The 24,193-nt window shown below is 39.1% G+C and overlaps 1 pseudogene; it reads right to left on the bottom strand.

Moving 5' to 3' along the window:
• Positions 1–643: 643 nt before the first annotated feature.
• LOC125122243 (protein FAM91A1-like) lies at positions 644–2,831 on the bottom strand (annotated as a pseudogene).
• Positions 2,832–24,193: the final 21,362 nt, after the last annotated feature.

The following is a 24,193-nucleotide window of genomic DNA, read 5'->3' as shown; positions in this document are numbered from 1 at the left end:
CACTGTGGAAAGCAGTATGGAGATGCCTCAGAAAACTAAACATGGAACTACCATTTGATCCAGCAATCCCACTCCTGGGCATCTACCCAGAGAAAACCATGACTCGCAAAGACACATGTACTCCGATGTTCATTGCAGCACTATTTACAATAGCCAAAACATGGAAACAACCTAAATGTCCATCAACAGAGGAGTGGATCCAGAAGATGTGGTACATATACACAATGGAATGTTACTCAGCCATTAAAAAGAACAAAATACCAGCATTTTTTGCAACATGGATGGACCTAGAAGCTATCATGCTAAGTGAAGTCAGCCATACAATGAGACACCAACATCAAATGCTTTCACTGACATGTGGAATCTGAAAAAAGGACAGACTGAACTTCTTTGTGGAATAGATGCTGACTCACAGACATTGAAAAACTTATGGTCTCCGGAGGAGATAGTTTGGGGGGTGGGGGATATGCTTGGGCTGTGGGATGGAAATCCTGTGAAATCAGATTGTTATGATCATTATACAACTACAGATGTGATAAATTTATTTGAGTAATAAAAAAATAAAAAAAATAAAAAAATATTAATAAAGTAAAAAAAAGAAAGAAAAAAGGCAGAAAGTGTGAGCAACAATGGTGTAACCAAATTATTGCATATGGAGATTAGCAAGAAGAAGCAAGGAAGGTGAACATCCGCTCCATTCTGTTAAGATTCCATCTTTAAATATTAAGTTCTTTGCAGGAAGTGGAACTCTGCATCGGCACAGGATGACTGTGAAAGCAAACCTGAAAAACTGGCTTCAGTGTGGATATCCAGTGGTGAAGCAGCTTCCTGGAATGAGTGAACAAAGTTAAGGACATGTAGAGACAGTTTTCTACTGGAATGCAAGAGGTTTTGAAGGCTCTCTTTTCTGCAAAGGCCATGAGTAGCAATCTTTCTGCAAACTTTCTGATTTAATTCAGAACTAAATAGTGGAATTCCAAAGCACAGCTCGAGAGGAACCCAATCTGCTTCTTTTGTGGCAACAGAGTTTTGCTTTGTGGCTGAGTCTACACTGCTTCCTCAACGACCATTTCAAATGACTCTGTACTCCCATTTACATCTGAGCCAGAAGCCAAATCAGGTTCTCCTCTCTCATCATAAACATCACTGAGTTTTCTGTTTGCAAGCTGGCTAGAAGCATTCAACACGGTGACATATCCACAAAAATGCTGCAAGTCCACTTTGTTCCTTAATATTTGCACTGCTTTATGGACACCCATATTAACACAAGTAAACTCTCCTTGGAGTTCTGTCTCATCAAACGGGAAAGGTATGTGGACAGTTTCTCCTATCACATGCAGACCATGTTCCTGAATCAAAACTGCTGAAAGTGTTAAAGCATCATTCAACATTGTGAGCACATTTGATGTAGAAACCACCTCAGGATCATGACTCCATAACGTTATTAGTAATTGATCATAACCCTGGAACATATCTGGCAGTTTTCGAAGTCTTGCATCTTAGGACAGTAAAAGAGATGGTGGTTCTTGCCTGGTGATATAGTAAATGTACAGCTTAAACCAGACAGAACTGACTGCTGGGAAAGCTGGTCCAATATGCTGAGGTGTGCAGCTGCTGACAGGCCGTACTTCATTGGTAAGAGGAGCCATGGAGACAAGCAGGGTGTAATTTTTGTTTAGAACTCTGCTGCAAGTTGCAGGGTCCAATCCCAGAAGGCTTTCACAGTGCAAGAGATCCAGAGGAAAACCGTAATTGGGTTGGTCTGGCTGTGCAGTTTGTGCAACTAGATCTTTATTATGACGCAGAAACAATATTGTGTTTCTCAGAGTAAGTGCATGATCAAAATATCTCTGTGCTTCTCCTTCGCCAGTGCTTTAAACCTTTTCTAGTTCTATAAGAAAGCTGTCCAGAGACTCTTCTGAGAGTTTGCCAACTTCAAACATTGTGACTGCATGGCTTTTCAAGTTTGGTGAAAGATTTCCCATCATTGAAAAGGCAGTGAGGAGTTCCCATCGTGGTGCAGTGGTTAACGAATCCGACTAGGTACATGAGGTTGAGGGTTCAATCCCTGGCCTCGATCAGTGGGTTAAGGATCTGGCGTTGCCATGAGCTGTGGTGTAGGTCACAGATGCGGCTCGGATCCTGCGTTGCTGTGGCTGTGGTGTAGGCCGGTGTCTACAGCTCCAATTAGACCCCTAGCCTGGGAACCTCTATGTGCTATGGGAGTGGCCCCAGAAAAGGCAAAAAGACAAAAAAAACCAAAAAAAAGAACAGGTAGCTTTCAAAGAAAAGGACAAATATAAGGAAGAAACAATTGAGAAGATACAGGAATAAAATAATCATGTATAAAACTTTCATTAAAAACTTAAAATGAAAAAAAAAAGGCAGTAAGAGTTGAGACAAAAAGGAATGCAATATGCTTTGTATATCCTGTAGACAAGCTCAAACTGCTTAAACTGGCTGTGTCAGCTACATCTTCTTGACTATTTGTATCAGTGTCAGTAGCTGATGAAGCTTCTTGTACCGGACTCCTACTTTCCCCGCCATCCCATGAAAGCAGCATCTTTTGTGGATCTAAAGTACTCTTTAATCTGTTTACAGATGGTACATTCTTCCACGATGAATGAAGTTGATCCAAATTTATTACTTGTCCCTTCTTATGGGCAAATCCCAATCTGCAGTACATTAACAGGGCATTCTTAACTAGGGATAGGTCTATCTCAAGGACATTTGCAAGCTCTGCAACATTAATATGCTCATCTATTGAAACAAATACAGAGTAGAGTCTCAAAATAATCACCTTGCATTCCATTCATAACAAAACCTTCAAGGGGAGGAACTGCTATACAACTGTCATCAGATATTGGTACATATTACAATGCAGTACATAGTTTATATAATAAAGGATGCTATTAGTATCACCCCACTTTACAGGTGAGTATGTAGAGAGGTCGGTTAACTTGCACAACACAATGCAGTCAGTAAGTGCAAAGGTACTATATGAATTGAGGCAGACTGGCTCCAGGACCTATGCTCCTGATATGCTTATTTCAGGGTTTACTACCTGTTGTTTTTGGAATTCAACTAAAAACAAGTGATAAAACTACATGAGGAAAAATCTGGTTGGGAGGAGGAATTAGGAAGCCGTTAAATTATTTCTGGATGGTTTCTGTCTTTATTCCTTTTTTACTTTTTACTCCCCCATATGAAGAAGAAAGCCTATCTGTGTGCATGTTTTCTGGGAGGGTTGCTAAATTTTCTGGGAAGATTGCTAAATGTTCAAATGGGATAATTGCCCTAGAAAAGTTTACTTAGAAGTGAATATAAACAAAAAAAACCCAGAAATTTAGAAATATTTGAAAAAAACAGCTCTAAATCATATTATTTTGAAAAATGAAACTAATGCTTATGAAAATAAATTCATGTTATTTTATGTTTAGCAAGATTAGGTTATATGACAACTATACCATAATTTTAGAATGAGCAAAGAATGAATTGTATTGTTTTTTGGTAGGCACAAGAAATAAACAATGTGTGTATGAAACCCTATGTGACATCTCTTGTTTCACATTTGATTGACCTGAAATGGTTAAAGACAGCCAATTTTGCAAACATATTTGAGAATTTCATGCTTCATCAATTTTCCCAAAGTTGACTCTAAATATTTTGATATTTAAAGCATCTTCTCTTGAATCGCCTTTTGTGATATACATGAGACTTGCTGATTTTTTTTTTTAATGAGAGGTTTTTCCAATGATCTATGATACATCACTTTGTAACTTTGCAATACTGGAAACATCCTTTTGAAATTCATCTTCTTTCTTTTCTCCTCCTCCTCTTTCTCCTCCTTCTCCTCCTCCTCCTTCTCCTTTTCCTTCTCCTCCTCTTCCTTCTTTTCCTTCTCCTCCTCTTTCTTTTTTTGGCCATGCCTGTGGCATGTGGAACTTCCCAGGCCAGGGACTGAACCCACGCCGCACTTATGGCCTGTGCCACAGCTGCAGCAACGCTGGATCCTTAGCCTGATGCACCACACAGAACTTTCATTTTCATTTTGTATATTTACACTGGATGTTTCCAATTGCCAATAGCCAGAAACTAATCTTTCAGGATTGAGAATAAATTCTAGTGTTCATAGGGGCAAGGAGTGAAAGAGATGTTTGAGAGGAGACAAATTTTATAGTAGTATGGCGTTACTGAATGATTGTGGGATCTGAGGATTTGTCCTTTCTTACTCAACCCAATGTCTCTGGGACCTCAGATAATACATCACAAATAACAAATATGCCTTATTGTTTTGTTTTTCTGTCGAAATTTTGGCAAGAAGTAAAATGATATGGAAGAGTACAAAGGAAAAACTATTCATCTTTTTTCCCCTCCCTCAAGTTGGTATTTAAAACATTATTTGCCTATTTTCAAAATAAGAACACTGAAATGCTATGATTTAGAAATTTAAATTAATTAAGAGACTGAGAAAAGGAAAGCAACAAGCAAGTAGGAACAGAGATATAATAATGATAAAATATGAAATTGTGAAACACATTTTTTAAAATTAATAAAAAGTAAACAAAATAAAAAGCCAATTTCTTAGAAAAGATTAATAAGCCTGGTTAAGGAAAAGGAAAAAAAGATATAAATTTAGGAATTAGAAAGGGGATATGAACAAAGATATGAAAAAATTTCTCAAAAGAAAATTTTTAAGAGCATATAATCTGTAATCCAATGGCAGTGAATTTGAAAATCTAGAGAAAACTATTTCTGGTAAAATATAAAGGAACAAAAGCAACCCAAGAAAACAAAAATAAATAGAGAAGAAATGAAAAAGATTATTGAAGAAATACTATTTATTTATTTTGGCTGTATCCACAGCATACAGAAGTTCTGGAGCCAGGGATCAAACCCATACCACAGCAGTAACCCAAGCCACAGCAATGACAATGCCAGATCCTTAACCCACTGAGCCACCAGGGAACTCTGAGAAATACTATTTAAAAAGGCACCAGGTCTGAGTAATGTTTACTACTAACTTCTTTCAAACCTACAAATAATAGACAATTCCTATATTTTGACTACTCTGATTTATAAAAACTATGCAGAAACTCCTAATTTATTATTCTGGCATAATTAGATGCCAAAACTTGATTAATCTCCCCAATGTTATGAATATAGATGCATATACTTATGTAAAATATTAACAAATTGAATACATCACCAAATTAGAAGAAGATCATAGCAAAGTAGAATTTAGAATTTATTCCAAGGTTACTGGGATCGGTTTCCTTGCTCATCACCTAAATGACAAATAGATGAAGCCAAGAGAATCTAAATGCAGTGGCTCAGGTCACTGTAGAGATATGGGTTCAGTCCCCATCCTGGTGCAGTCAGTTAAAGTACCTGGCTTTACCACAGCTATAGCTAGGATACAGTTTCAATCCCTGGTCCAGGAACATCCATGTGCCTCGGCTGTAGCCAAAAAAAAAAAAAAAAAAAATTAAGTAGCTGTGTCCGGAGTTAAGTTTAAAGCAAGTAATTAAAGTGATTCCTTTAATATACTCTCAATCAAAAATTACTCTTGATAAAGTGCAATTACTCTAAACTCTAAAAATATTTATAAGAATTACCCTCAGTAAAAAATTCACTGTTAAGTAATGGATAAGCATTTATAAGCCACATAACCATGTAATAAAATCAATAGATATTAAAATCTGGCTGTTTAAGAATAGAATGTAATAGTGCATTTCAGAGAGTACATTTCAGCCTTAAGCTAACTAAATTATAACCAAAATAAGTAAGACTGTCTTGGGATAAATTTTTGGTAACGGCTATAATGTTTAGTCCTTAAAGTCAAAAGAAATTTTATTAACATATTCTTGCCCTTTAGGGAATTTTTAATAGCTTATTTTTTACACTGTTCAAATATTCATTTTAAATTAAAAAGTAATAAAACATGCCCTCACAGATGTAGTTATATTTACGTTATGAGTATGAAAACCTAATGAGAGTAATTCTGTTTCTCATTTAGAACTGAAGGAAAGTTCCTCAGACTAAAGTGATAAAATTTAAACCCTCTAATCACTATTGCTGAGCATGATGCCTGGCACCAGTGAGGCACGCAAATATTTCTTGAATTCAGCTGAAATCAGTTTTGTAGCCATTGAAAACCATTTCACAATTTTGTTCCTTGAACTGCCCTATGATTAAAAAGTCAGTGAACAAGTAGTCCTAGGGCCTGGTATCACCCCTGTACTAATAAGCTATGAGAACTTGGACAGATCATTAAATTCTTTGGCCTGTTGAGCCGTGATCAGTAAATTCTCAGCCCTCTAGGACATGTGATCCACTTTTTATGGTATGTGAATGATTTTTTTTTAATCTATTAATGCCAGATGAGCTTAGCAACTTAATTTAAAAGGCATGAAACGTTAGCCAATCAACAAACAACTTTACATGAGATAGGCACTATTATTCTATAACAGCTCTGTTTAATAGAACTGTAACATGAATCATAAATGTGAACTATATATTTAATATAAATATATAAAATTTTCAGCCATAAAAAAGAACAAAATAATGCCATTTGCAGCAACATGGATGGACCTAGAGATTCTCATACTCAGTGAAGTAAGTCAGAAAAAGACAAAATATCATATGATATCATTTATATGTGGAATCTGAAATATGGCACAGATGAACCTATCTACAGAATAGAAACAGACTCACAGACATAGGGAACAGACTTGTAGTTGCCAAAGGGGAGGAGGAGGGAGTGGTATGGACTGGGAGTTTGGAGTTAGTAGTTGCAAGCTATTACATTTAGTGGATAAGCAATTAAATCCTGCTGTGTAGCGCAGGGAACTATATCCAATCACTTGTGATAGCATGTGATAGAAGATAATAGGAGAAAAAGAATGTATATATAGGTGTATAACTGGGTCACTTGACAGCAGAAATTTACAGAACATTGTAAATCAACTATAGTAAAAAATTAAAAATAAAACATTCTAGTAGCTACATTAAAACAAGTAAACAGAGTAAGTTAAAATTAATTTTAATGATATATTTTAACTGGATATATCCAAAACATTATCATTTCATCATGTAATTGACACAAACACTATTAATGAGCATTTTATGTTCTTTTCTTTACATGGTCTTCCGAATTAATTGTATTTTATAGCACATCTCAATTAAGACGGCACATTTTGGGGGCTCAGTTGCCACATGTGCCTAGAAACTGGATTTGTTAATGCAGTTTCTAGGGCTACTGTCTTAATAAAATAATAAAGAGAGTGTCTGCCATTATTATATGAAGTGTAACATGACGGCTAAATAAACTTTAAGATAATTCTTAAGCACAACGATGGAACATCGACAAAGTTTCTTGATTTGTAGATGGGTAAAGATAGTCTATGAGGTCTCTTCCATTTCTGATACTAATGCTCTGGTTCTATCAAAGTGTCTTGCACAGAAGAGGCACTTAGCATTGTTGCATGTGGTGTGTAGATTTTATATATATATATATATATATATATATATAATCTGAACAGCAGAAACTGTTTGTGGAAAGAAGGAAAATGTGGGGGGGGGGGATAAAAGAAGAGAAGGGAAGGGAGATTAAGGGAATAAAGAGAGGGCGGGAGGAAATGGAGGAAGAAAGAGAAAGGGAGGAAGGAAAAAGGATAATTGGAGAAGGTTCAAATCTCAGAACTGTCAATCTCCATTAGGTTCATCGGTAATTATTTATGGTATCAAGTGAACTTTCAAACACTTAGCTGTTGGGTGCAGTGCTCTTTAAAGCTACAAAGTACATTTTAAAAGTAGACAATGTCCCAAGAACCCCTTAGACTGTGGACTTATTTACATGTGGCACAGGCCTAACAGACCTTGGGCTTTGTAATCATAGCCCTATAAACTGTAGGGTTCACATCATTGTGAGACTGACCAAGCTCAAATCTGTAATTTTCTCCCTGGATTTTTCATGTTCAAATGATTTTTACAACGGTGAGATGTAAGAGTAAATATATTTCAATTTGTAGGTTTTATTTTTAATATTTAAATGGAATTTCTTAATGGTTTAAGAGGTCCTTTCTGTTGAAGTCCACTTTACAGAATAAAATATAGCCTGGAATTCCCACTGTGGCATGGGGGTTAAGGACCTGGTGCTGCTGCAGCTGCAGCATAGGTCACAGCTGTGGCTTAGATTCAATCCCTGGCCTGGGAACTTCCATATGCTTCAAGGTTGCGGTAGGGAGGAAAAGAACAAAATATAGGTTAGTCTACTTTTAGGTGAATTTCTAGTTTGCGGTTGAATTGGGAGATAAACCTCTAGGGGAGAGAAGAGAGAAGATGGTATACCAACTGTGACCAATGTTAGGGATTTTCAGTGTAATTTTCATGGTGGTCGAAGTAAAATTCAGGCTTTGTTCATACATGGTGGCATTTGTTGGACTGTGAGTTACTTGAGCACAGAGAAGGTATTGCCCTAGCAACAACCATAGCCCCCGGCACGTAGTAGGTGATTTCATCCATCTCTGGTGACTTCAGGTGTCATCTATGTGCTGATGACTTTCAACTTGTAACTTTAAGTCTTTCTTTTTAGTTTCAGACCCATTTTAATCAAAACCCCTCCATGGTGGACCCACTGGTATTTCACACTGTGTGTCCCAGACTGAACCTATGTTTTCCACTGAACCTGCTTCTCCTCCAGGGTTCCTTATCTCAGTGAATGGATGGCCATCCACCCAGTTCCTCAGGTCTGAAATCTTGACTCATTAAGCTCCCCCACATGACACAGCCCATCAGTCACCAAGTTCTTCTGAGTCTCCTTCAGGTGGATAGCTGGAGTCTATTCATCTTTCCCCATCTCTGCTCACATGCCTTTAGTCCAGCTTATTTATGCTCCAATAGACTGTTTTCCTTGTACCCACTCAGGCATCTCTGTACTCCAAGCACTGTGGGGGCTTTCAAATGTGTACATCAGATCACTTTAGCCCCTGTTTAAAAAAGTCAGTGCTCTTAGAATAAATTCTAAACCTCCATACTTTGGTAGTTTAGACTAAATTAATTTTATTCTAAACTCTGTTCTATTTAGGATAAATTCTAAACTCTCTTACTTGGATATTTTAGAAAAAAATTCTAAACTCTCTTACGTGGCCCTCCACTTGGGCCACTTTCCCCTTCACTTACTAATTCAGGCCTCTTTGGTCTTCTTTCTGTTTCTAGTATACTGCAAGCTCCTTTCTACCCCTTAATTCCAATTCATTTATCAGGTTTCACTCTAACTCCCCTCCTATCAGCCTTTGCTGCACAGAGTAGGTAAGTCCTCTTTATTCATTCTTGTAGCTCTCTGTATCCCATTGTGATCCTAATCTCATTTGTAACATTTACACAATGCTTATCTTTCCATGTGGGCTTGGGTTGTGTTTCTTATACTGCTGTATCCCCAGTAACTAGTACAGGAGTAATGGATAGCAACCACTCAACAATAACTACTACTCTGAATACTGAAGGAATAGATAGGTATAGCTCTATCTTTGGTTTAATTAGCAGCTAGGTTTTTGCTATTTATATCTGGGTATACAGATTTTAAAAACTTTACTGTACTCCTGAATATTTCTGCATGATAGTAATAACTCATAGGAGAATATTTAAAAATTATCCTGCCTCTTTCCTATATGAACATCAAATACCTAACAAAGATGTTATTGGGAAAGAGTGGAGTAAAAAAAGAGTGTGTTTTTTTTTGTGGCATGAAATAAATGTCTGGAGTTGACATGAGAATTAAAAAGATGGTATTAAATCAAGAAGTTATTTGGAGGCTGGAAGGCCTCTTATTTTATTTTATTAAAAAATTTTGCCTTTTTATGGCCGCACCTGCAGCATATGGAAATGCCCAGGCTAGGGGTTGAATCGGAGTTGTAGTTGCTGGCCTGCATCACAGCCACAGCAACACAGGATCCTTAACCCACTGAGTGAGGCCAAGGATTAAACCCACATCCTCATGGATACTTGTCGGGTTAGTTACTCTGAGCCACAACGGAAACTCCTGGAAGGCATCTTAGAAATCAGTCAACTTGGAGGAGTTCCTGTCATGGTGCAGCGGGAACGAATCTGACTAGGAACCATGAGGTTGCGAGTTCAATCCCTGGCCTCACTCAGTGGGTTAAGCATCTGGTGTTGCCATGACCTATGGTGTAGGTTGCAGGCCCGGCTCGGATCTGGTGTTGCTGTGGGTGTAGGCCAGTGGCTACAGCTCTGATTAAACCCCTAGCCTGGGAATCTCCATATGCCATGAGTGCAGCCCTAAAAAGACCAAAAGGAAAAAAAAAAAATCAGCCAGTTTGCTTTGTTTTAACCTCGATTACATAACATAATCACTTGGACCAATTAAATTAGAATCCCTGGGGTTGGTATATTCTAAAAACTTCCGAAATGATTCTAATGTTCATCCATGAAAGAGAACTACCCATTTGGCCCAGCTCTCCTCTTTTCTATAAATGAGAAATTGAAGCTCAGAGTTGTTAAGTGACTTCTTCAAGATCACACAGTTAGTTTCTATATTAGTTATCCATTTAGTAGAACATATTTTCTTATATTGATAGCTGGCAAAATGGAATTGGTAAGGAAGAATGTTGATGAGTCCCTGAAATCAATGATTTCTTTCTCTAGGATGCCTAATTTTTCATTGGCAACTAAGCCTGAATATCTCATCAGATCAGCTGGTAAAGTACTACCTAGTAGCTTAAGATCAGGAGAATCACCTGGGATGCTTGTTAAACATTCCAATTCCTAGGCCCATATCCTGGATGTTCTTATGTAGTAGGTCAGAAGAGGCACTCAGGAGTCGAATTGTTTAATAAGCACTCAAGTGCTCTTATCCTCCGGTATGTCTGGGAATCATTGGCTTAAATGATGTCATAGTTTCCATTTCCGGAGATGCCAGAAAAGAGGCCATAAAGAGCTAACTTCAGCATGGTGATTTGGGTTTACTCCCAAGGAAGAATGTTGGTGTCAAAGACCATGATGCAGGAGTAATTCAAGGTGTGCTGATAAGAAAAGGAGACTAGGAGGTTTTAGGAGGTTTTTGTTGTTGTTGTTTCAGTTTTATTGACATTTAGTTGATTTACAGGTGTTTTGAAAGTGAAGGGCCAACAGAGAGCTTCTTGGAAATGTGTTGGCAGAAGGCAGGTGTGCTGACAATGGTGTCCCTGAATGGCAGTGAACCATATGAGGTGACCTCTTCAGGGTGGAGTCCCAGATGTCAAGGTAAGATAAGGGGTGCACACTTCTGTGAAGCCCTGCCTCTATTCCAAAAGCAGCAGAAGGCTTCCATGGAGTCAGTTTGTAAGGACTCATTGAGGATCTTCTCTGAGCATAGCCCATAAGTGTGGGATATGTTACCAGCATGCAACAGAATTATAATCCATTTGGACAAACATGAAACTCTAGCTGATACCAGAGAGTTAAATTAAGGTTCTAGGTGGTATGGGATAGACTGGCAGCAGGATGCTCAAAGAACTGGAGTGGTTCTGTGAGGCCACAGAAACAATTTGGGCTGGTACCTAATGAGGGCCAGGGATGAGGTGAAGTTGGTAGAAACAAAAAGATGCTGGGTGGAAAAGCATGCGTATTACTTGGAGAGGGACTTAGAGAAACTGAGGGAATGGGAGGAATTAAACATGGGGCCTTATAAAGTTTTAGTTCACATTCTTGAGTGTGTTTTTAGAGTAATGTCATTTTTGCCTATTTACCCACTCCAGATGGGATTTACCAAAAATCTGCTGCTCTGCATAGAAATACTGTGGTTCAAAGGCTACAGGCATGAGATAAGGATTCCTGAGGAAAACTTACGACTCTGTGGAGTTGAGGTTCAGCTTCACTATTATCCTCTGAAGGTCCTCCTCTGGCCTCTACTTATAGGAAGTGCTTTGGTGAGTGAGAAAGCCAAGGGATAAGCGTAAAGATAGTCCATCACCTACATGAGGGAGACATAAGGGATGATCAAGGCTATGGAGTCAGCCGAACCTGGGCAGGTCGAGTCACCCTGGGCAAGATGCTAATATCTCTGAGCTGCCATCTCCTTACTCATAAAATAGAGATAATATCATTGGCATGCTACCTTGTCAGAGTATTTTGAGGAATCAGCAACGTCTTTTTTTGTTGTTGTTGTCTTTTTTTTGCCATTTCTTGGGCTGCTCCAGCGGCACATGGAGGCTCCCAGGCTAGGGGTCCAATTGGAGCTGTAGCCGCCGGACTACACCAGAGCCACAGCAACTCGGGATCTGAGCTGCGTCTGCAACCTATACGACAACTCACGGCAATGCCGGATCCTTAACCCACTGAGCAAGGCCAGGGATCAAACCTGCAACCTCATGGTTCCTAGTTGGATTCGTTAACCACTGAGCCACTACGAGAACTCCCTCAGCAACATATTTGTAAAGAGCTCAGTTTAGTGCTGTGGCTCTCAATCAGCATGACTGATTTTCACTCTCCAGTTATGGCTGTCATGCCTGTGGAGATGGTTCTGGCATCTGATGGGTATAACTAGGGATGGGCTACATCCTGCAAGGCACAAGACAACAAAGAATTTATCTGGCTCAAAATGTCAATCACGCTGAGAGTGAGATACCCTGGTGTGATGCCTGACACCGAGTAGGTACTCAAAAATAGCTACAATGATTAGTGTACTTAAAACGTGTAAGACTATACTAAATGTGTAACATTGCTTTTGATCTTAATCCTTTCAAAAATTCTATGGAAGGTAGTTACTCTAATTAGGTCCACTTTACAGGTGAAGAAACTGGGAGTCTGAGAATAAGCCTCCCAAGGACAAACATCTGGTGTGTGGACGCAGGCCATCTGACTCTAGAGAGTTGGTATGTAACTGCCATGCTATGTTGTCAATGCAGTAAATGATAGATATTATTGTTGTCATTACTGTTATGTAAAGAGAAGTAAATTTCTGAACCCATTCGTTAATTCACCAAATCAAGTTCCTGTGAGTCTGGTATCTTCTGGGTACACAAGTCAGATAAATAGTGAACTGCACTGAACAAGTCTGAGCTTACATCAGTTGGTGAGTTGAGCCTCTTGTCTCTTTCCCTTCTCTGAATATGGACAAGCTAAACCAAAGAACTGTGACAATGACAGGTTTCAGCTCTTATTCCAATGAAAGATTTCTGCATGGTGGCCATAGTGGTGAAAGAGATACTCAGGGAAGCACAATGTTAGTCTCTATTCTCCCCAGGACTCTTGGTCAAATACCGCTTTTGTACAAAAGATAAGAACCATCCATGACTGCTGACTTCTGATCTAGCTTACAATTTCAATGTCACATGGAACTGAAAGCACTGGAAGCTTTTATGCACCAAGATAGGCAGTATTCTGGAATGATTAGGCCAGTTATACTAATTGGGGAAATAACGCTTTTGGTTTTTCAGCCCTTGTATTTGGCATTGATAAATGAAGCTGTGAGACTTTACTATTTTCAAGGTCTTCCAAATCCAGCTTGCTTTGATTATCTTTTAATAGTCCATTGATTTTTATATTCATAATAAAACCTAGAATTAGGTTTTCACCTAAATTCATTTTTTATTTGTAAAGGGTTTTCATGTAAGTAATTAAAAGATTAGTCTTAAAACACTTAATACTCATGGGTTTTATAGTAGGTACTTTGGATGAATGTAGAATAACAAAGTTCTAAAAATCCTTAAACCCAGGTGAGAAGACTAAATATAAACAAATGGAGTATTGCCAATAACAATTATAAAACACTCACTACCATATACAAAGAAAATAAAGGTGATTAGTCTTTCTCACAAAATAAAATAAAGACAACTAGTCTTTTGCACCTAGTCTCTTATGTGCAAAAGTAATACAAAAAGAGAAAATGAGTTGGGTTCATAGGATCCAGATATATGGAGAGTGGCCTCATGATATGGATATAAAGCACAGCAAATCCTAGGTAATAACAGGCTGGGAGGATGGGCAGGGGAGCGCACTGGTTAGGGCTCAGACTATGGAGTCACACACACTGCAAATCCAAATCCTAGCTCAGTGCTAGAATTTGTGACCTTGGGTAAGTGATTTCCACCCTCTACGTTTCAGTTTTCTCATTTGTAAAATGAAGATAATCATAGCAGCTACTTTACTGGTTGTCACAAGGATTAAAATGACTTAATATACTTAAGTGTTTGAAATCCAGGCAGTCTGACTCCAAAACTTGAGCTATAAGTCCCCAAGCCACAGCAGCTTAGCATTGTCATTAGTATCGTGGTGGTGGTTGTTACTACAATAACATGTGAAACAGTGGATCATGGAGACAATAAGATGGGAGGCCATCCAATGTTGTTATAAAAACTTATGCATAAATAAGGACCTAGATTAAGGTAGTGCTTTAAGAGCAAACATAAAAGAGAATAAATGGGGCAAAGGACCAAATTCAAAAGGCATTGCATGACACAAATCAGAGGGTTGTTGGATGATGAGGCTGAAGTAAAAATAACGAAATGTAAGGTAACTCCAGGATTGTGAGCCCAGGTACTCAGAAGCTGGGTGAAGCCATTGAAAATAATGAAGTTTCCATTTTATTATGGGAAAATGACAAGCTCAGTTTGTGGGTGTTGTATTTTGTTTGTCAAAGGGAAACCTAAGTGGAGACCACCTCTAGACAATCAAATATATGGTCAAAAAGAAGTTGGAGATAGAAGTGGAATTCTGCTTTTGTAGCACATTGCTATTGTGTCACCTGAATAAAGTGATAGGGTTCAAGTATTGCCACCCTCACCAGATTCTTGACATATTTCTGGGGTCTGGGTGACTAGTTAGTTAACCTTTAGGTGTCATCATTTGGAGTATTTTCAGATTTTCTTGTTCTGCTTTGATGTGCTTCCTTATCTTTAAACTACTCTAGTGCTCTATGCATTGCTAAAATGTTACAAAGGTTGGTAATCTTGTTGCTAAGTAGTCAAGTGGTTCTTTCCAAAGTCATCATCCATTTTTATCAGCAGTAATACTTTGATTAATGTTTGTTAATAATTCATCCAAATGTTTCTGAGATTGAATATGATGATTATCATCATCTAATTGTTTTAGCAGAGTTCAAATTGCTATTGATCAAATGTGGAACATGAAAACCCAGCCCTTCCCTTTTCCCTGGGATCAACGTTTCTCTCAGTTCAGAGTACAACATTTTACAATTACTGTTAGAAGTTGTACATTCCTAGAAGTTGACTAGGGAGGCAGTCATATCTACATAAGAGCCCATCATAGCTATCAATGTCATTATAGTAACTTGTAGAAAAAAATTATAATTCCCGAGGTGAAAGGGTTAGGTCAGAGTTTTACAACCTCTGCACCATTGATATTTGGGACTCACTAATTTGTTGTAGTGGGAGGCTGTCCTGCATTTTGTAGGATGTTTAACAGCACCCCTGGCCTCCACCCACTAAGCTCCAGTTGCAGCTCCATCCCCCATATGGTAACACCCCACCCCCACCCCCCCAATAGCTCCGACATTGCTAAATGTCTCCAGTTAAAACCACTTGCTTGGAGTTCCTGCTGCGATGCAGTGAGTTAAGAACCCGACTGCAGTGGCTTGGGTCCTTGTGGAGGCACGGGTTCAATCCTCAGTCCTGCACAGTGGGTTAAAGGATCCAGAGTCACCATAGCTGCAGCATAGGTTGCAGCTGCAACTCAGATTCACTCCCTGGGCCTGGGAACTTCCATGAGCTGGGAAATTCCATACGCCCCCCAACAAACAAACAAAGAAAAAAATCCCACTTGCTTAAGTTCTTCCACTAGTTATTCACATTGCTAATTTTGAATGTATTTTAAATCTTTTTGTTTTGTTTTGTTTTGTCTTTTTGCCATTTCTTGGGCCACTCCCGCGGCATATGGAGGTTCCCAGGCTAGGGGTCCAATCAGAGCTGTAGCCACCGGCCTATGCCAGAGCCACAGCAACGCAGGACTCAAGCCTCATCTGCAACCTACACCACAGCTTATGGCAATGCTGGATTCTTAACCCACTGAGCAAGGCGAGGGATTGAACTCGCAACCTCATCGTTCCTAGACGGATTTGTTAACCACTGAGCCATGATGGGAACTCCTGTATTTTAAATCTTAATGCTATATGAAATATCTCATGCTATGTACATGTTCTACTACCAAGGATTTCGGAGATCCTTCCTTCTTAGACAAATGATGTGCCTGGTTTAGATTTGTATGACTTTGGAATGTGGGTCACAACTCAACATGCAGAGTGGTACCCATAGTGGAACAAGTACACTAGGCACTCATTTTCTTATCTTTGACAGTACCTTGCTGAATATTCTTAAGCAAATATTTAAAATCTGTTCAACATTCACTCAATCAAGATTTTTAAGTAACTACCATGTTCCTGGCATTGTTGTTACCCACCAGAGGTACAAAGAAGAATGAAATTGTCTCCAATCTCAAGTGGAGAGGTAGACAAGGAAACACTTAAACCACAATGTGATAAATATTTTAGCTGAGGATTGGAAAAGGCAACATGGGGTTAGGAGGAAAGCGTAACTGACTCTACCTGAGGAAATCAGGGGAAAAAAAGCTGAAACAGATTCTTGAAATGAGTAGGAATTTATCACACACAGGAGGAGAACAGGAATTTCAGGCAAAGGAAACAGCCTCAGCAGAAGCTCAGGCTTTCAAGGTACAATAAGCCTGTTTGCATAACTGAAGTAGGGAAAATGTGCAGTGTTGGTGGGAGAGGAAGCTAGGAAAGTGAGCAAGACCTGGCCACTGAAGGACTTGAATGTTCATCTAAGATCTCTGAATGTTTTTCCTGTTGGCCATGAGAAGCCCTTGAAGGATTTATAGGCCAGAATGCCCTATCCTTTTGTTCAGCAATAATCTAGCCAATACCAAGATAGGTGGTTTATAATTGTGTTTACTATTAGCTTTTGGGACCTGTACATCTGTTCAGTTAAAAAGAAATTAATGACTGACTATGATGAATAAGTCATTGTGCTCTATGTTGGGGAAACAGAAGCAAAAAAACCCTCCAGGAGACTGTAGTTTATTAGGGAAGTAAGCCTAGTATATTGTAGAAGTCTGTACACAGCGAGGCGACATCAGACAAGGAAGCATGATTAGTTCTGTCTGAGAGAGTCTAGTAGTTAGGACTTGGGTGGCATTTGCCAGATGACAAAGCCTTGGTAACAGCATATTGAAGATCTACTCCCACTAGGGACAGAAAATTGACTCTTACCTAGGAGTAAATTTATTTCCCTGAAATAAGTATCACTTCAGTTCATCATGTTGATTTAAAACATGACTGTAGATAAATTTTAGACTATAGACAAATTTAAAGGCTTATTTACTCAAAGGTAAGTTTTTCATTGAGGATTTCCCTGACCATCCCCTTCTTTGTTTCACTCATTTTTATGTCACCTTTACCACCATATAACAGATTATGCTGTGTATTGTACTAATTTTTTTTGTTATTTTCTTTCCCCTCTAGAGTGTAAGCTCTATGTAGCAGGGATTTTTGTCTATTTTCATTGACGTATTCCCCCTGCCTACTGGAGGATCTGACATATAGCAAATTTCAATAAATGATTTTGAATAAATGAGTATAGTTTCGGTAATTAATCATGTTGCCTTACCTAGAATTTGATTAAGTCTACCATGTCATTACCTAGTAATGAACTTTTATGTTAAAAATAAGTAAATACTCTTGGAAATGGCTTTATTGTTTTGTTTTATTCCATATTCTTCAAAAAATGAGTTATTTCATTTTTTTTTCTGTCTGGATTTATACTTACATTCAAAATTCATGGATAATTTTGTAATGACTGACTGACACGGTGCAAATTTTCTGACTGAAGCTATGAAACCATTTCAAGAATTTCAAGACCAATAAATTACTTTGCAGTACATATTTTTCAGAATCTATAGTTACTCAATCCTAATAATGAAATTTCACTTTTCAGTAGTCCAAAATGTATGGAATTGCTTTTTTTGAGGACTTATCTGGTGTTAATGTACATTTATCTCAACTCATGGAAATCCTTAGTATGTTTCTTTTCTCTCCTTCTCACTTTCTCCCCCCCCTTCTTTATTTCTTTGCTATATTACAGTGGAATAGTATTGAAGTTAGCGATTCAAAGAAATTTATTTTAGGGAGTTCCCATCATGGCTCAGCGGAAACGAATCTGATTAGTATCCATGAGGATGTGGGTTCAATCCCTGGCCTGGATAAGTGGGTTAAGGATTTGGCATTGCCTTGAGATGTGGTGTAGGTCTCAGACACAGCTTGGATATGGCCTTGCTGTGGCTGTGACATAAGCCAGTGGCTATAGCTCTGATTCGACCCCTAGCCTGGGAACCTCCATGTGCCTTGGGTGTGGACCTGGAAAAAAAAATTTATCCTAGCTGTGAAGGGGATGGATTAAAGTCACATTGGCTTCAGTGTCTGTCTGTTGCTTCAGATGGAAAGAATGTTTTGATTGGTATAGTGGGGGGAAGATGTGGCCCTGATTCGGGCAGCTGTGGTCAGGGAAAGAGCATCACATGTCCCTGAGATTCATCCTCCCTGTGGGGCAGTGGTGGAAGCAGGTGTGTGCCCATGGTGGGGGTGAGTAGGGAGAGAATGGGAAGGTGTCAGCGCCACAGATACCCCTGAAGTGCCTCTCATAGTAACTTCTCAACTAAGATAGAGAGGAACCACTTTTTCCTCCCTAAGAGCAAAAAACAAAAACAAAAACAAAAACACCTCAAAACAAACAAATAAGAAACCCCTAAACCAAACAAACATTTAAGGTTTTCCTTTTTATTATGAAGCTGGTGTTTTCTTCACCCAATCTTGCTGTTTCCTAGTATTTTTGTTGAGCCTATACAGTGAAATTCTATTTATGAAAACTAAATATCAGAATTTAAAAATTTTCATTTTCTTTAATACATTATTTTTTACATATTATTTCCCATCATGGTCTACCCCAGGAGATTAATTTTCATTCTCTCTTTGCCTGAGATCCCTGCTGAGGAAAAGGAAAAATAATATTTTGTTTTCTACTTGATATTTAAGAAAAAGTCTAAACTCAAATCAAGAAGTTGCTTTTATTTTTTTTCTCAAGATCAACAAGTTTGTCAAATGTTTTACATCATGAGAACCAGAGCCAGGCAACTCCCTGTTGCCTCAGAATAAGAATGTGTTTTGAAATGCTGTTTTATCCAGTTTATTTTCACTGTTTTTTTCTATTTCCATCTCTTCCTCCTACCTCCACCCCTTGATGTTGTTTAGCAGTTTGTGTCCCATGTTAGGGATTTCATTCCTTTTTAAGTTAAAAAAAACAAAAACAAAACAAATAAACAATAGGAGTAATATGTAAAATCTTCTGGAATAAAAATTGAACTCTCCCCAGCTACCAGGGAGATAGATTCACATAACCACATGTTTGTTTTCAAAGTTCTCAGATTTCTTTTGGAGACATTGGCTGAGTCACTGTCTAACCAGAAGGCATTTCTTGGCCCAGGCTGGAAGACCACTTTTAATCCAGCATTCCTTGTAAATTCTTTGGCAGAATGAAAACATGAGGCAGATACAGTACCTCCTATAGAGTCATACACACATTATTCTTTCATGCCACAAATAAATGTTAGCTTCTACTTTGTGCTGGGCTGGGTGCTGGGAATATAATAATGAACAAGATAGCCGCCTTCAGTAGTGTGTGATATAGTTAGAGAGGTAGACAAAGTGAAAAGATGATTATCTTCTGAAGTGGTAAATGCCATGAAATGGAAAGTGCATTTTGCTATGGGAATGCATATGAGGAACATTAGAGTAGATAGGGGATGAGGTAGAGAGGGGAAAGTCAGAGAAACATAAGGGAAGTCTTAAGATGAGACGGGAAGGAGTAGAGATTAGCTCAGCAAAGGATGGAAGAGCGGGTATAAAAAAGAAGGAAAATAAAGTATTTACTCATAATCACCACAAACAGATTTCAGTGTAATTTCTCAGTGTCTAGAGATATTTACTGATGAGCTGCCTTCATGTTGCACTACTTGCTATCTAAGCATCGAAACTGGTCGAACAAGTACTTCTGCACCAAGGTAGACATGTGAGAAATGGCGCCCCCAACCTGGGCAAGTCACACCTTCTACCATTCAGCCATTAACATGCCTTCCAGAGCTTCTTTGTGCTTTTGAGGAAGTCCCCAAGCCCAGCATGATGGCACATACCCTTCCATCAAAGCCTATGGCACCTTGGCTAGGGCTCTGGGAGCACATGAAAACCAGCTTGGCCATGATCATCATCTAGGGGATTCCCCCTTTGTTTAAATCGGTGATGTCTGTTTACTATTTAAAAATTGCTTTCTAGCTCACCCAGTCCTCTTCCGGACCACTACACTTATTTGTATCTATCTGTGTGGTGTTTAAAACCATCTGAATTTTTAACAGTGTCAAGAAGATAACGTTTGGCAGACTTGATATATAAAAAAGTAAAATTTCTTTATGGTAAAGGACTCTGAAAACAAAGTTAAACCATGAATGATACTGGGAAAATTATTTGAAACATGTTTAAGAGACAAAAGGTTAAAATTCTAAAAATGTTGCCAATCAACAGAAAAAGAAAAAGGAAAGGAAAGATATAAGGAAGAAAGAAATCCTATAAAAAAGAAGCTAATGATAATGAACAGGAAATTCATTAAAAATATAAATAGCAAATAAACTTATGGGAACTATAAAGTAAAACACCAGCATACTGCTTTTTGCCCATTAAATTTATGACAAATTATAACATAAAAATACCAACCTGCTTCCCAAAAATGTGTAGACCAGCGTCACTTCAGCCCATGATGCCAGCCCCTTGGCTGTACATTTGACTGGCCTTGTGTTAGTGTGGGATGTGGGGCTTGGGATCCTGAACTTCAGGGTACCCTGCTCCTGTTGGAATGTATGTCAATATCACCTCCTGGAGACAACTCTACACGAAGTGAACCATGATCCTTAGAATTGAGCAACCATGTGAGCCCTAGGCGTAAATACCAAGCATTTGAAAACTTTATATTAAAAGAGAAACAGCTCCACATCTCTCCCACCGTTATTAGCTAATGCATTTTGCTGTCCCGCTTTCTCATACAGGATGGATCCTGGAAAAGGGAAACAGTGCTAGAAGCACAGTAAGATGAGGGGATTCTCTCCTTACTAGCCTCCTGTGTTTTGCTGTCCTGTCTGATGGCTTCTTCTCTTGTGTTTCTCTAGAGATAAGAAAAAAAAAAAATCTGGGGATCAGGGTTGACTTTGGATGTGTTCCCAAACCAGTCATGCAGCCCTTGATTACATGTTCTTGGTGTGTGGGTCCATAGCAAAGATCCCCAGATTGCCAGTCATGTCTGAGTTTTGCTAGTTCTGGATTTTTCTCTTACTGGGTAACTAACTCAGCCTCTCTGAACTTTAAGTTGTGAGAATCAAATAGAAAAAGAGATATGCAGTATTATTTGCTATATTATTAAGAGTTGGAACTACTCTTGTCATTCTGTAGATTTTACTTCCTGGCTCTCTCAGTAAAAGATAAAGGTTACCTTGGCCCAGGTAGGGTGGTGAGAGTGGGATGGAGACAGGCTGGTGCACTTTGCTCCACCTTCTCACTCGGGCCTGCAGTTTGGTGCTGGTATACAGGGTAGCTCAAGGGGCTTCTCCCACTCTACCTTTCATTGGGTCCCACAAGTCACTTTGTGGTCCCACAAGTCACTTTCTTTGTGGTTCTTTTGGTATTATCTTTGCCTACAGACATTCCCTTTGGAATTCTGTGGCTTTGGTCCAGATGACATGGATATGCATGAGGATGAGGATCTGCTTCGTGTCTTGACTACTCTGGCTTCAAAGCATTGAACTGGGGCCCATGGCAACTGGGAGAAAGGAGTAGGACTCACCTGTCCTGCATGAATTATAGGTGTCTCTGGATCTACCAAGACCAGGTATATCTTGATCTACCAGGGATCTACCAAGGGCTTGAAAATCACAAGGCAGTGCCCCAACCCTGACAATCAGACTGTGTGCATGTCCTACACGTTGTCATCAAGCCAGGCTGGAAGGATCACATCAAGGTCACCTTCCCCAGAGAGGAGAGAGGGACGTGCCATGCATGACAGTATTCCTATATACACTATTTTGTGTTCAAAGATGAGACCCTTGTATATTGTCCCCAGGAGGGCATCAATATGCTCACAGTGCCTGATGAGCTTTGAGGAAGTGGGACCTGGATAAGATTTTATATGTGCAGAGGGATGTGATTAGGAATAGTGGGAGCATTCCCCTTCATTTGCACCAGCTGAATTATTCTTTTTTATTCTTCTTCCTTCCTCTTTATTTAATGAAGTTCTCTCTGCCTCAATTTGCCCCAGGTAGATAGGCGCCACCATGAACACTCCTTAGGGGTAATACCTTCTCTGAGTACTGTGTCCTCAACATGCATGTCCTGAAGAGCTTCCACTGGGAGGGGATTTCCTTTCCTAGGCTGCCCATTTCAGTAGAAGACCTATTTGTCAGGTTTAAAGTTTGCTTCCCAGACAGATCAACCCTACAGACCTGCCAGAATCTTAAGTGAATTTGTCTTAATCTTAGGCTGGGCCCTGGGCCATCCCAGAATCTAACATCACAATATTGCCTACCACACAAACTCCCCATCCAGCGTGTACACTGTTCTGGGCTCAGAGATATTGGAGGCCTTATCTAAAATGCAAAAGCCAGAGTTTTCAGGAGAAGGGTCCTGTCCCTGACCTACTTCAGAGCTGGACTGTCTAGGAGTGGGGAGTCAATTTTGTGTATCAAGCTTGGAATCCAGTTCACATTCCAGTGGTGGAGAGTGAGCTGAGTCTTGCTTGAGACAATATGCAGATTGCTTGTCCAAGTCTGCTTTTGCCTCCCAGTCCACTGGTCCCTTTCTTTGGCCTCTTCTGACAGAGATAGGAAAGGAAATAGTGGACATGGCCTTCTCATGCTCATTCCACCCTGAATTCAGAGAATCCTACAGTCAGGTAGCCAGGGTTACTGTGCATGTACCCATACAACTGTCTCTCACACTGAGCTCTCTTTACCTTCTCTGCAGCAAGGGAGGAAGGGAAGGTCTTTCGCTTGTGAATAGAGCCACTGATTACTAGTTACTTTTCATTTGATCTAGGTGGGTGAATAAAACCTAGCATCTTCCCTCTTCTCTGTCTACAAACCTCTCAACTGCAGGGAGAGCTAAGTAAAAGTCACCCTTCTTCACAGCCCCTGGTCACCTCTGAGAGACTAATGCAAGGGCTGAAGAGAACTTCTTCCTTCCTCTAGCCCCAGATTTCTGAGATTCCTTAAACAAAACCCAGACACAGCACCAACAGAAGAGACAGCTTGGCCATTAGAAGAACAAATACATTTAGAAAGAATAAATATCCTTGGTTATGAGAAACAGAGACCAGAGACCATCCTCTTCAGAGGATGTGGTAGCATGTAGACTAATTAATTTTCTCTAATTACATAGAAAAATTTCTTTGATAGAATTTTTCTTTCTCAGAGGAGAAGAAAGGCTTTCTTGCTAACTCAACGAAATGCATCCTAAAGACAAAGCCTGTGACAGTGGGGAGGGTGGACTGAGGGACCCAACCTCCTTCTTTCATGCTGTAGAGCCTGACAGGGGATACATGGAGTGGGGATGATACAGGCACAGTGGCTGATCCACAATTCTGATGGTTTTTTTCTGGATGGGAGAGAAGATAGCTTCATGGACATTATTGGGTAAATGGACAAGATTTTAATAGAATAGATAGAATTCTGTAGCAATGTCAAATTTATTGTAGTTTATGTGAATTGTGTGTATTTAAGAGAAACTCTTGTTTTAACCAGATGGAAATGGTAGTATTTATTGGTAAAATGCTGTGATAATGCAAGCTATTCTTAAAATCTATTTCTCTATCCATCAATCTGGACAGAGAAAGAGAAAGAGAATGTCTGTGATCAAAGGAGTCCAAAGGACAGATGGTTAAAAGAGGGCAAATGTGGGTCATGTGTATATATTTATCCAAACCTAAACTTTTCTTTGGGTTTTATATTATTTCCAAGTTAAAACAATGACTAATTGACTCTCTCTTCCTCTCATCGAGAGGCATGCATCATCTTTTAATTACTTTAATTTTTATCATGAAAAATTTCAAACATACACATCAGAGGAAAAATATAA

Source organism: Phacochoerus africanus, chromosome 3 (genome assembly GCF_016906955.1).
Source record: "Phacochoerus africanus isolate WHEZ1 chromosome 3, ROS_Pafr_v1, whole genome shotgun sequence".
NCBI lineage: Eukaryota > Metazoa > Chordata > Mammalia > Artiodactyla > Suidae > Phacochoerus > Phacochoerus africanus.
Note: the sequence above shows the minus strand (reverse complement) of the source record. Positions and strands in the feature narration are given on the sequence as shown.